This window comes from Schistocerca serialis, chromosome 8 (assembly GCF_023864345.2).
Source record: "Schistocerca serialis cubense isolate TAMUIC-IGC-003099 chromosome 8, iqSchSeri2.2, whole genome shotgun sequence".
Lineage (NCBI taxonomy): Eukaryota > Metazoa > Arthropoda > Insecta > Orthoptera > Acrididae > Schistocerca > Schistocerca serialis.
Genome location: NC_064645.1, coordinates 380,309,101 through 380,323,751, shown reverse-complemented (window position 1 = coordinate 380,323,751; position 14,651 = coordinate 380,309,101).

The following is a 14,651-nucleotide window of genomic DNA, read 5'->3' as shown; positions in this document are numbered from 1 at the left end:
TCATTTAGGCATGAATCAAGTAAAACATATATCTTTCTAACTTCCTCCAAAAATTGACCCTGAGTGAACCGAAACCTAATCTTGATATGTCTTACATTGCGTCTAATGTCCTAGTCTTTCAGCCAGCACAGAATTCGGAATTTCGATTTATTTATGTGAAATAAATATAGACGACAGACACAAACTAAATACAGATGCCCTACATATAAGCAGGGAAAAACATAGGTTGCTGGAAGCATTTCAGCTGACCAGCATTTATCACACAAACCTCACGGGTTCCAAATAAACACCTCCAGCTAAGCAGCCATCACGCTTAACCTCCACTTGATCCACTCAGACGCTTTGCCCATTCCCCCATCCCCCCGCCCCTCCCTCCGGAATCCAGTGATGTCATTCACTTCACATAACAAAAGTTTGTAAATTTGTTTTATTGTGTGTCACCTATACCACAATTTGTGATCCTGGTTGTCGTTAGTGTAATGGAATTGTCTCTTATATTCTTGCTCCTAGACTATAGTAATTCCTATAGTGACTTATAATGTGTAAAAATTATATGTAAACCTACACTCACTCTCTTTGCTCTTTATCACTGACTACACCTCCATTTTATTTCATTCAACAACCGATACACTTCAGTATTGTGTGTGTGTGTGTGTGTGTGTGTGTGTGTGTGTGTGTGTGCTATTTGGTACTACTCATCTAGTTAACTCATTAACGACCCTTGTGCACTTACAGTGCCTTTTGGTTACCATCATCCTAGGCAGAACAATGTAACCTGAGCATGTCTAATATAAAAAACTATGGTAATAACTCTTTGTGAATGTTTAAGTAATATTATCTGCTACTGCAGTTAACAAGGTTTCACTTTTTGCACACCAGTGCCTGTTTCTGACGCTACACGCTTATAAGCTGATAATTGTCTAACACCTGACAACCGCTTCAAAATAAACAAACGCAATTTGCTTGTTTTTCAAAATGAAGAAAAAGTCTACCTTTGCAGTACTACTGAAGCACCAGTCACCCAACTCGTTGATTGAAATTGGTTTCATCAGGGCTGTCCATGATGACAGACTGACTAAATCAGTGGTAGTCAGGCTGGTCCCAAACGCACACTAACGGGCATCCCAGCTTTCGTGGTAAGAGGTACTGGTTTTAAAAACATTTTCATAAAGTTTTCTTGAAATTTTGACATAAAGTAATTGGTAAGTAATTAGTATTACATGCTTTGTCCTTGCTTCAGCACTGCTTTATAAATTTTGTAAGTTAATGTCGCTTTTCTACTTTATAAATAACCATTGTGGTGGAACCGATGTACTACTAGAAAGTCTTACTACTATCAGAGACACAAAAGTGACGGTAGGCAAAAAAGCTTGAGGACTCTTGGAGTAAATCATAGAAAAATGATCATAACTTCTATGGAAGTTCGAAATCTCTAAAACAAAAGGATTATTTTTGAAAGGACTTTTGTGACGTAATCATAAAGGAAAATAAAACTTCAGTAACTAAAAAAAATAAAATATAAACTCTGAGGCATCTATTGATGACCGTGTCTAGGAAATCCGTCATACATGCATCATTAAATATGAATTAGTTCTGGATTAATTTTAGATCTTCCTTGTTATAGGATCAGAACTTTGTTTGAAATAACTGGCATTTGAAGGAAGGAAAACAGACAAGTGATATTGTTCTAAGCTGACTTTTCGAAGTTTATGATCCTACAAGTCGAGTACAATGTTTACGCGAAAGACGCGCTTAAGTTATTTCATATTACGTACAGTCTGTTGCATTATGAAATGAATATTCCTGTTACTACCAAATCATTCTCATTCAAACAGACAAATTCCCGACTGCAGAAAATCTGTGCCCTGCTCGAGACTGTGAATAAAAACTTTGTTACTCGGTAAACTCATTGTAACGAGCAGACTCTAACAAGCTCTTGCGAGAAACGTCAATTCAGCAGTGTGTACTGGCATTGACTCTAGAACCACGTAACAAGTTAGTAACAGCAAGAAACTACCTGAAAAGTGTACAAGCACGACGGCTGAAGCGATGCTCAGCAAAAATACCCCAGTAACGAACTTAGTACGATAAAAAGTGGAGTACTGCAAAATTTGTATATTCAGGATGTTGATTTTCATTTATTGCTTTCAGAAACTGCACTTCACCTGTGCCCTATAGTGATACCAATGTCAATAGCTCCCTGTTTATAAGGAGCATGATAAAATTTCACTGTTCGTCGCAGCTAGCTGGTATCAAGAAAACTTTATTTTTGTTGTCTGCTGACGGCCGTAGTGACGGAGCGGTTCTACGCGCTACAGTCTGGAACCGCGCGACGCTACGGTCGCAGGTTCAAATCCTGCTTCAGTGATGGATGTGTGTGATGTCCTTAGGTTAGTTAGGTTTAAGTAGTTCTACGTTCTGGGGACTGATGACCCCAGCAGTTAAATCCCATAGTGCCCAGAGCCATTTGAACCATTTTTTGTTGTCGGCTGTTTAGCAGTAACATAATTCCAGTTCGACTACATCTAAGAAGTAACCTCATTCATCATTGTTGCTTTTGTGGTCTTCAGTCCTGAGACTGGTTTGATGCAGCTCTTCATGCTACTCTATCCTGTGCAAGCTTCTTCATCTCCCAGTACCTACTGCAACCTACATCCTTCTGAATCTGTTTAGTGTATTCATCTCTTGGTCTCCCTCTACGATTTTTACCCTCCATGCTGCCCTCCAATACTAAATTGGTGATCCCTCGATGTCTCAGAACATGTCCTACCAACCGATCTCTTCTTCTAGTCAAGTTGTGCCACAAGCTCCTCTTCTCCCCAATTCTGTTCAATACCTCCTCATTAGTTATCTGATCTACCCATCTAATCTTCAGCATTCTTCTGTAGCACCACATTGCGAATGCTTCTATTCACTTCTTGTCTAAACTATTTATCGTCCACGTTTCACTTCCATACATGGCTACACTCCATACAAACACTTTCAGATATGACTTCCTGACACTTAAATCTATACTCGATGTTAACAAATTTTTCTTCTTCAGAAACGCTTTCCTTGCCATTGCCAGTCTACATTTTATATCCTTTCTACTTCAACCATCATCAGTTATTTTGCTCCCCAAATAGCAAAACTCCTTTACTACTTTAAGTGTCTCATTTCCTAAACTAATTCTCTCAGCATCACCAGACTTAATTCGACTACATTCCATTATCTTCGTTTTGCTTTTTTTGGTGTTCATCTTATACCCTCCTTTCAAGACACTGTCCATTCCGTTCAATTGCTCTTCCAAGTCCTTTGCTGTCTCTGACAGAATTACAATCTCATCGGCGAACCTCAAAGTTTTTATTTCTTCTCCATGGATTTTAATACCTGCTCCGAACTTTTCTTTTGTTTCCTTTATTGTTTGCTCATTATACAGATTGAATAACATCGGGGATAGGCTACAACCCTGTCTCACTCCATTCCCAAACACTGCTTCCTTTTCATGCCCCTCGACTCTTATAACTGCCGTCTGGTTTCTGTACAAATTGTAAATAGCCTTTCGCTCTCTATATTTTACCCCGCCTCCTTCAGAATTTGAAAGAGAGTATTCCAGTCAACATTGTCAAAATCTTTCTCTAAGTCTACAAATGCTAGGAATGTAGTTTTGCCTTTCCTTAATCTTTCTTCTAAGATAAGTCGTAGGGTCAGTATTGTCTCACGTGTTCCAACATTTCTACGGAATCCAAACTGATCTTCCCCGAGGTCGGCTTCTATCAGTTTTTCCATTCGTCTGTAAAGAATTCGCGTTAGTATTTTGCAGCTGTGTCTTATTAAACTGATAGTTCGGCAATTTTCACATCTGTCAACACCTGCTTTCTTTGGGATTGGGATTATTATATTCTTCTTGAAGTCTGAGGGTATTTCGCCTGTCTCGTACATCTTGCTCACCAAATGGCAGAGTTTTGTCAGGACTGGCTCTCCCGAGGTTGTCAATAGTTCTAATGGAATGTTGTCTACTCCCGGGGCCTTGTTTCGACTCAGCTCTTTCAGTGCTCTGTCAAACTCTTCACGCAGTATGATATCTCCCATTTCATCTTCATCTACATCCTCTTCCATTTCCATAATATTGTCCTCAAGTACATCGCCCTTGTATAGGCCATCTATATACTCCTTCCACCTTTCTGCTTTCCCTTCTTTGCTTAGAACCGGGTTTCGATCAAAGCTCTTGATATTCATGCAAGTGGTTCTCCTTTCTCCAGAGGTCTCTTTAATTTTCCTGTAGGCAGTATCTGTCTTACCCCTAGTGAGGCCAGCCTCTACATCCTTACATTTGTCCTCTAGCCATCTCTGCTTAGCCATTTTGCACTTCAAGTCGATATCATTTTTGTGATGTTTGTATTCCTTTGTGCCTGCTTCATTTACTGCATTTTTATATTTTCTCCTTTCATCAATTAAATTCAATATTTCTTCTGTTACCCAAGGGTTTCTACTAGCCCTCGTCTTTTTACCTATTTGATCCTCTGCTGCCTTCACTATTTCATTCCTCGAAGCTACCCATTCTTCTTCTACTGTATTTCTTTCCCCCATTCCTGTCAATTGTTCCCTTATGCTCTCCCTGAAACTCTGTACAATCTCTGGTTCTTTCAGTTTATCCAGGTTCCATCTCCTTAAATTCCCACCTTTTTGCAGTTTCTTCAGTTTTAATCTACAGTTCATAACCAATAGATTGTGGTCAGAGTCCACATCTTCCCCTGGAAATGTCTTACAATTTAAAACCTGGTTCCTAAACCTCTGTCTTACCATTATATAATCTATCTGATACCTTCCAGTATCTCCATTCTTCTTCCATGTATACAACCTTCTTTCATAAGGTTTCTTAATCAGTCTTTTGAGTTTTTTCGTAGGTAAATAGGATTACTATGTCGACCAAAAATAATTTGTTTTTTATTCCAGTACAAAAAACGCAAATTCAGTCAACGTAGCGAAAGGTGTATACGAGTACTGATACTTTATTTTCAAAATTTGTGATCGATCTTTTATTTCTTCTTTAATACGATCATACCTTAATTCGAAACGATCCACGTCAAGAATGTTCCCACAGATGCAAAATCGAAAAAGTGTGCAGAATGATGTTGGGCGATATCTGCATCTACATCAATACTCCGCAATCCACCTGATGGTGTTGTGACGGAGAGTACTTCTGGTAACACTAACTCACTCTGCCTTTCCCTGTTAGACCGGCGAGTGCCGCAAGACAAGAATGACTATCGGTAAGCATCTGTATTAGCACTCATTTCTCGATTTTTTCGTCGTTTTTATTTTGCGAGATGTATGTGCGAGGAAGTAATTGCTTGGCCGTCTGTCCGTGGAAAGTACTCTTCCGAAATTTCAATAGTAAACCTCTCGGCGGTGCAGAACCCCTCTCCTGCAACGTATGAAACTGGAGTTTGTTGAGCATCATTGTAACGCAACGTACCGCTCTTCGTTGAACCGTCTCCATCTCTTCTTTGACTTACTCGATAAGGGTCCCAGACTGATGGACAGTACTCAAGAATTAGTCAAACAAGCGGTTTTGCAAGCAACTCCTTTCGTGGATGAATCACATTTCATTAAGATTACTTTATGAATCTCTGTTCTGGTGTCTGCTTTAGCTAATACTTGTTTTATACGATAATTCCACTTAAGATCGCTCTGGATAGTTACTCATAGATATGTTACGATAGATACTGTTTCCAGCAGTTTTTAATCAGTAGTATAGCTGTACAGTAGTGGATTTATTTTTATATGTAAGCGCAATATGTTACATTTACTGACGTTCAGGGTCAACTGCTAAAGCCTTCATAGTTCATCAATTCTCTGCAGGTCATTCTGCAGATCGACAATACCTTCTGATGTTGCTACTTTATTATACAGGGTGATTCATTGATCGTGACCGGTCCAAATATCTAACGAAATAAGCGTCAGACAAAAAAACTACAAAGAACGATACTTGTCTAACTTGAAGGGGGAAACCAGATGGCGCTATGGTTGGCCCGCTAGATGGTGTTGCCATAGGTCAAATGCATGTCAACTGCGTTTTTTATAAATAGGAACCCCCATTTTATATTAGATATTGGTGTAGTACGTAAAGAAATATGAATGTTTTAGTTGGACCACTTTTTTCTCTTTGTGATAGATGGCGCTGTAATAATCAAAAATATATGGCTCACAATTTTAGACGAACAGTTGGTAACACGTAGGTTCTTTAAATTAAAATACAGAACGTAGGGACGTTTGAACATTTTATTTCGGTTGTTCCAGTGTGATACATGTACCTTTGTGAACTTATCATTTCTGAGAACACATGCTGTTACAGCGTGATTACCTGTAAATACCACATTAATGCAATAAATGCTCAAAATGATGTCCGTCAATCTCAATGCATTTGGCAATACGTGTAACGACATTCCTCTCAACAGCGAGTAGTTCGCCTTCCGTAATGTTCGCAGATGCATTGACAGTGCGCTGACGCATGTTGTTAAGCGTTGTCGGTGGATCACGACAGCAAATATCCTTCAACTTTCCCCACAGAAAGAAATCCGGGGACGTCAGATCCGGTGAACGTGCGGGCCATGGTATGCTGCTTCGACGACCAATTCACCTGTCATGAAATATGCCATTGACTTCTTAAGTAATAGAACCCAGTACGTTGTCGTCCATGGTGAGTGTTCATCGGAGGTGAGGGTACCATTTGGAGTGCCCCAGGGAAGTGTGGTAGGTCCGCTGTTGTTTTCTATCTACATAAATGATCTTTTGGATAGGGTGGATAGCAATGTGCGGCTGTTTGCTGATGATGCTGTGGTGTACGGGAAGGTGTCGTCGTTGAGTGACTGTAGGAGGATACAAGATGACTTGGACAGGATTTGTGATTGGTGTAAAGAATAGCAACTAACTCTAAATATAGATAAATGTAAATGAATGCAGACGAATAGGAAAAAGAATGATGTAATGTTTGAATACTCCATTACTAGTGTAGCGCTTGACACGGACACGTCGATTAAATATTTGGGCGTAACATTGCAGAGCAGTATGAAGTGGGACAAGCATGTAATGGCAGTTGTGGGGAAGGTGGATAGTCGTCTTCGGTTCATTGGTAGAATTTTGGGAAGATGTGGCTCATCTGTAAAGGAGACCGCTTATAGAAAGCTGGTGCGAGCTATTTTTGAGCACTGCTCGAGCGTTTGGGATCCCAATCAGGTCGGACTGAGGGAGGACATAGAAGCAGTTCAGAGGCGGGCTGCTAGATCTGTTATGGTAGGTTTGATCATCACGCGAGTGTTACGGAAATGCTTCAGGAACTCGGGTGTGGGTCTCTAGAAGAAAGGAGGCATACTTTTCGTGAATCACTACTGAGGAAATGTGGAGAACCAGCAATTGAGGCTGACTGCAGTACAATTTTACTGCCGCCAACTTACATTTCGCGGAAAGACCACAAAGATACGATAAGAGAGATTAGGGCTCGTACAGAGGCATATAGGCAGTCATTTTTCCCTCGTTCTGTTTGGGAGTGGAACACGGAGAGAAGATACAGAGTATGTATGTAGATGTATTCAATACCGCTTCAACCGCATGCGAGCTATGTGCCGGACATCCATCATGTTGGAAGTACATCGCCATTCTGTCATGCAGTGAAACATCTTGTAGTAACATCGGTAGAACATTGCGTAGGAAACAGCATACATTGCACCATTTAGATTGCCATCGATAAAATGGGGGCCAATTATCCTTCCTCCCATAATGCCGCACCATACATTAACCCGCCTAGGTTCCACTTGCCGCAGTCATCGTGGATTTTCCATTGCCCAATAGTGAATATTATGCCCGTTTACGTTACCGCTGTTGGTGAAGGACGCTTCGTCGCTAAATAGAACGCGTGCAAAATATCTGTCATCGTCCCGTAATTTCTCTTGTGCCCAGTGGAAGAACTGTACACGACGTTCAAAGTCGTCGCCATGTAACTCCTGGTGCATAGAAATATGGTACGGGTGCCATCGATGTTGATGTAGCACTCTCAACACCGACGTTTTTGATATTCCCGATTCTCGCGCAGTTTGTCTGCGCTGTTGTGCGGATTAGCCGCGACAGCATCTAAAACACCTACTTGGGCATCATCATTTGTTGCAGCTCGTGGTTGACGTTTCACATGTGGCTGAACAGTTCCTGTTTCCTTAAATAATAAATATTGTAAACTATCCGGCGAACGATCCGGACACTTCGATGATGTCGTTCAGGATACCCAGCAGCATACATAAGCACACGCCCGTTGTGCATTTTGATCACAATAGCTGCATATCAACACGATGTCGACCTTTTCCGCAATTGGTAAACGGTCCATTTTAACACGGGTAATGTGTCAAGAAGAATGTTACGTGATACCACGTACTTATACGTTTGTGACAATTAAAGCGCCATCTATCACAAAGCGAAAAAAGTGGTGCAACTAAAACATTAATGTTTCCTTACGTACTACACGAATATCTAATAAAAATAGGGGTTCCTGTTTAAAAAAAACGCAGTTTATATTCATTTGACCTAGAGCAGCGCCATCTAGTGGGCCAACCATAGCGCCATCTGGCTTCCCCCTTCAAGCTAGACGAGTTTCGTTCTTTGTAGTTTTTTCGTTTGATGCTTATTTCGCGAGATTTTTGGCCAGGTCGCTATCAATGGACCACCCTGTAGACAACCGCATCATCTGCAAACAGTTTTAAAGAGCTTCTACTAGATCATTTATACATATTGTAAACAGTAACCGTCCCATCACACTTGCTTTGCTTATTTCGGAAATTATTTTTACATCTGTAGCTTTTGTTCCGTTAAGAGCGACGCGTTGAGTTCTGTCTGTAAGGAAGTCTTGAATCCAATGAGAAACCTGCCCGATACTTGAAATGCTCGTTTGTATTTATTTATTTATTTTTCAGTAAACTCAGTAGGGGCTTTGTCAAACGCCTTTCTGAAGCGAAGGAGAATGGCACCAATCTAAGCACCGTTATCTACAGTGCTATGAATCTAATGAAGGGATGGAGAAAGCTGAGTTAAGCCATATTTCTGTTTGCGGTATACTCGTTGATTTTTATATTAGAGATTTTCGTTCTTCAGCAGAAAACATAATCCGAATTCCAGAACTGATTAACGTCAACGGTATAGGTCTGTATTAAGTCCTTCTGCGATTTTTAGTGAAAACGTGAATGACCAATCTTTCTTTCCAGTCGCTAGGTACACTTCGTTGCTGCAGCCATTTTACGATAAACTTCTCTTTGCAGGCGACCCAGTTCTTTCACATAATCTTTGTAGAATCTTACAGGCGACTCATCTGCTCGTGACGTCTTTCCTCCACAAAGCGACTGTAGTTGCTTTTCTGTTCCTCGAACTGTTATTTTAGTATCTACCCTTTCGACGTTCGTACGATGATGGAAAGGAGGGATAGTATTGCGATTTTCCGTTGTGAAACAGTTTCGGAAGAGCAAATTCAGTATTTCCGCCTGCTGTCTGTCACCTTTCGTTTCGGTGCTCGTATGGTCATTGAGTGCCTCAATAGTTTATTTCGATCCGCTTACTGTTCTTGCGTATGACCAACACCTGTTTAGGGTTTCCAGTCGGATCGCTTGACAATATTTTACTTGAAAGTCATTAAACGCTTCTCTCACTGATCTCATTTTCACTTCGTTCAGCTTTTGCTTGTCTGCTAAGTTTTAAAATCTCTTGAATCTGTGATGAAATTCTCTTTCTTTCGGTTCCTGTCGTCGGTGTGTCTCTCCCATCCCTTAAGATCTTCCCCGGAACATGGTTACTTGGGCATATTGATTTGTGCTTCGTCCTCATCACTGAATATTTGGTGTTGACTATTAGATACCGTGCAACTTCTTTTCTCTCGTTATTATTAAGCAAAAATATTTTCCTACCTTACTATACGGTGGTAGTAGTTGCTATCACAGCCTTACTGTCACTGATACCTTCCTATACGTTAAGTGATTCGGTAAATTCAGGTGTGTTTGTGTCGAGGAGGTCTAAGACGTTTCCTTCTCGAGTTGGTTCTCTAACCATCTGCTCGAAGTAATTTTCGAACGAGACATTAAGAATATTGTGAAACGAATCCCTGTCTCTGGCACCAATTTTGATAACAGGCGTCTCCCAATCTATAACTGGAAATTTGAAATGACCCCCCCCCCCCCCCCCGAAATTACAACGGTAAGATCAGGAGAGATATTAAAATCATTCTGCTAACTTGTCTCTGAAGCGCTCTACCATTACATCTCCTGATGCAGACGGTGTATAAAAGCACCTAATCACCATTTTTGACGAGCATTTGATGCTGAACTTCACTTAGATTAATTCGCACTCTACAACCGTGGTAAAATGCCTAGATGCAGTAAATACGCCACCTGATGAATAAAACAATAGGAACTTAGGATTTCATTGCTGTTCACTTCTGGTTTCAACCAACTTTCTGTTCCTAACGCTAGCTATATATTACAACTTTCAATAAGCGATATTAATTCTGGGAGCCATCCTTGAATACTCCTACAGTTTACTAACATTGTATTAATCTTTTCTATATGCGATCTGCAAATATGACCATTCGCTGACGTGTCTTCGATTTTGGCGAGCGAAGGAAGCACCTCTTGATCCGAAACAGGAATTGCTTGTCCCTGGAGCTAGAAGGTTCCGTTGTTGCAGCCTCGGCCCCAAGAGTACAGCTCGGTGTTTCGAAAGTTGTAGATCGGGAATGAAATCGTTCAATTCCTTCTGATTAAAGAGCTGAGGCTAAGTGTGATGATATTGAGGGCAGTACTCTTCTGTATGTTCTGATCCACTTGACGTGGTGTCTGGTTTCGTGGCATTCAAGTTAGAGATACGAACAGGCAACCCCTCATCATGGGGCACAGGCAAATGCACTGGAGACACATTTGGATACTTTATTTTACCAAAATGAGAATTTCGCTCTGCAGCGGAGTGTGCGCTGATGTGAAACTTCCTGGCAGATTAAAACTGTGTGCCGGACCTAGACTCGAACTCGGGATCTTTGCCTTTCGCGGCCAAGTGCTCTACCATCTGAGCTACCCAAGCTTGACTCACGCCCCGTCCTCACAGCTTTACTTCCGCCAGTACCTCGTCTCCTACCTTCGAAACTTCACAGAAGCTCTCCTGCGAACCTTGCAGAACTAGCACTCCTGAAACTGGCACAAGTAAAGCTGTGAGGACGGGACGTGAGTCGTGCTTGGGTAGCTCAGATGGTAGAGCACTTGCCCGCGAAAGGTAAAGGTACTGAATTCGAGTCTCGAACCGACACACAGTTTTTATCTGCCAGGAAGTTTCACTTTACTTTATGTCTAGTTTTGCTTGAATGTCAGGAAATATTTGTAAGGAAGAAGTAACAGTCTGAATAATGGTCTTTAGGCCCACACCACACCGTCGGAAGAGCAAATGGCATGGCTCGGCGTTTTCCTTTCAACCACTCAGTTGAGGTAGTAGTACAGGTTATTCAGGCAAAATTTTTATCTTGATCACGAACAGGGCAATCAAAATATAATTCATACGTGTTTTTAACCAAATTAGTGATGGGTTTTCTATGGGCTTTTGGAGTGAATTTCCCACACACATAACAAAAGTTTAGACAGCAACGAGATTTACTAATTGCCATGTTCTTAGTGTAAGTTTTAAACACAACAAGTTGGCACTATATTTCACAGGAAACACTCACTGAAGATCTATTCCACACCACTGGATTACCACACCAACCATTTACTGACGATTTGTAAATCTTCTAGTTCTCTTTGAAAATCAAAAACAAAAAATTAAACATCAAAACAGAGGAATAGGTAAAAGCGAAATACTAAATATGAAAAATAAAAAACCTTTAAAAACTCAAAAATGTTACGTGCTACGTACACACCAAAAGACATACTAGTTGAGCCGCGCGGGAATAGCCGAGCGGTCCAAGGCGCTACAGTCATGGAGTGTGCGGCTGGCCCCCGCGGGGGATCGAGTCCTCCCTCGGGCATGGGTGTGTGTGTTTGCCTTTAGGATAATTTAGGTTAAGTAGTGTGTAAGCTTAGGGACTGATGACCTTAGCAGTCAAGTCTCATAAGATTTCACACACATTTGAACATTTTGAACATACTAGTTGATGTATGACATTCCAGATGCAAAATGGCTATTGAGTAGTGTAATTAACACAATTACTAGGCTATAATTTGACTATATTTTCGCTTTTCCTTTAGCTGTCATCGATTTCCTACGGTACACTGACTCAATTGAATCCTTAGTGTGTGCTAGTTACTAAAAAATGTAGTATACTACTCTGATTATTTGTTTCTCTAAGTACACAAAATGGGAAGATTTAAAGATGAAAGGCAGTCCGAAACGAGTCGAATGACTCATGGCTCCGAATAAAACTGAAATAATTCTGTAATCGTGCCGTCCCTATTAACGGAAACACAGAGGCAACAAATCCATACTAGTAGGGTCGAAGAGACGCGCATGTACATGTATCATAAGTTTATCGCAGTATCGCGTAAATAAACAAAAGAACACAAATCAATTTTTTTTCATTACGCCTGAAAGCTCCATAACATAAGGAGTAGTTTGTTTTCGCTTCAGATGTGGTTTGCATTCGGACGCGCTCTTCTTACGGCACCTGAGTCGTTCTAAACGGGAATCGATTGAGACTAATCTCTCCTCTCGGACGGCGAAAGGAAAGGTGAGAGCGTCCCTTATTTGTCTTCATTAGGCAGTGACCTGCTAAATCTTCGCAAAAAGAGCAACGTGGTCGTTTCGTGGCGTTTTGCTTACGTAGCTGCGTCTAGCAGCACCATTCTTTTGTAAAGGCCGGTCTAGTGGGATTTAGTCAGGACCCATTTCGCATGGATGCCATAAATCGGGCTTTGATCTATACTCTGAGCAGTAAAGTATTCGGCTGTTGGCCTCAGCAGTGGCTTGCACTCTGCTAGATGCCTTAAGATACCTTTTTAAGGGAAAGCTGTGTTGAACGTTCACGGCATTGTAGACTACGGATTCCGTCACTAGACTTATAATCAATAATATCGTATCCTTTTTCTTAAAAGAAAGGTAAAAATCACCACTTAGCTATGTTTGATGTTTTGAGTCTGATGTTTGAAGCTTTAGAGCTACGTCAAACACATTTATTTTACCGCTTCAACTATGTAAATTATTGTTATTAAATGGCTTCAGGTAGTTCCATTGATTTAATATTTCATAGCCAACGTACCATGTACCTGATTAGAAGTTGTTGCTTTTGAATCAAGATTTTTGTTTAACGTCCCGTTAACGACGATGTCATTACTGACGAAACATAAGGCCGGTTTGGGGAAGGATGACGAAGAACATCAGCCAAGTTCTCTTCGAAAGAGTAATCCTAACATTCACACTAAGGGATTTAGGGTGACCATGAAAAACGTTATTGTGATAGGCCGGATTGCGATTTCAACCACATCCTCTCGAATTCGTGTATAGTTTCGCACCTGTGATCGATATTGCTTATATTTATGTTTTGGATTCGACAATATTTTGTGGTTACCTGTGTAGTGTGTTGTAATTCGAGTTTTGTTGTTATTTATGTACTGTTCGATTTTTATTTTTTCATTGCATTACCACCACACTGTCAAGGATGTTACTTACTGTATATTTCTACATCAGTCTAGACGTGTTACTTCTCTTCCAATGTTGTTTGCAAACATTGTAGCTTCTTTGGTGACAACACTCAGTAAATGTCTGAAGATGGCCTTGTAAACCGAAAACCGGTTAACAATAAAAGTAATATTGTAGAACAAAAGCGAACTCGTGCTTCTCATTTATTAATCCGATTTACTTTGTCAATCCGTTGTATTGCTATCACTTGAACCTCTTGAGACGCTCTGACTACAGGAAGGCTATATATCGAATGGTAACTTCGCACCTTCACGAACCTGGACGGCCTAAGGCTGTTAAGTCCGACCAAGGTGCGAGAACCATCAGTAGGTCCTCAAAATAAATGTCCTTGTTAGTGCGCAAGGGTCATTTAAGCTGTTGGTACTGACTAAAATGTTCATTTGACTGCATGACATTAAAATATTCATCCTGTGTGCGATCTGTAAAATTTGCAAAATCTCTATAATCAATTATTAACTCGAGAGTTTAAACACCTTGAAATTTTCGAGTTTGCTTTAGAGTAGTATTAACCAATAAATTAAACTCACAGCCTCGATTCAACACACAATCATTTCCAAGTACAAAGAAAGAAATCGGTAAACTGTTGTTAGTCATGCCCCGTAGATTCACCGCAAAACAAGTGAAGAAACATCAAGACACTTTCATAGGATTTGTCGGCCTCGGAAAAGCGTTCGACAATGTCAAGTGGTACAAGATGTCCAAAGTTCTGAGAAAATTCGGGGTAAACTATAGGGAAAAATGGATAACACAATGATTAGACAAAACATTTTGACCTAATGCTTAATAACTTGTTTGTCCGTCTTGGAAACGAAATAAATCAGTAATTCTGTGTATCAGGGATCTGGCAGTTTGTTGATGGGTTTGTGCAGGTACGTGGCATTAGATGGCTACGCACACGTCTCGTATTTCGCGTAAACAACGGGCCACTGATTTGTGTACGCGGTGATGGCACCCGATAGCGATCC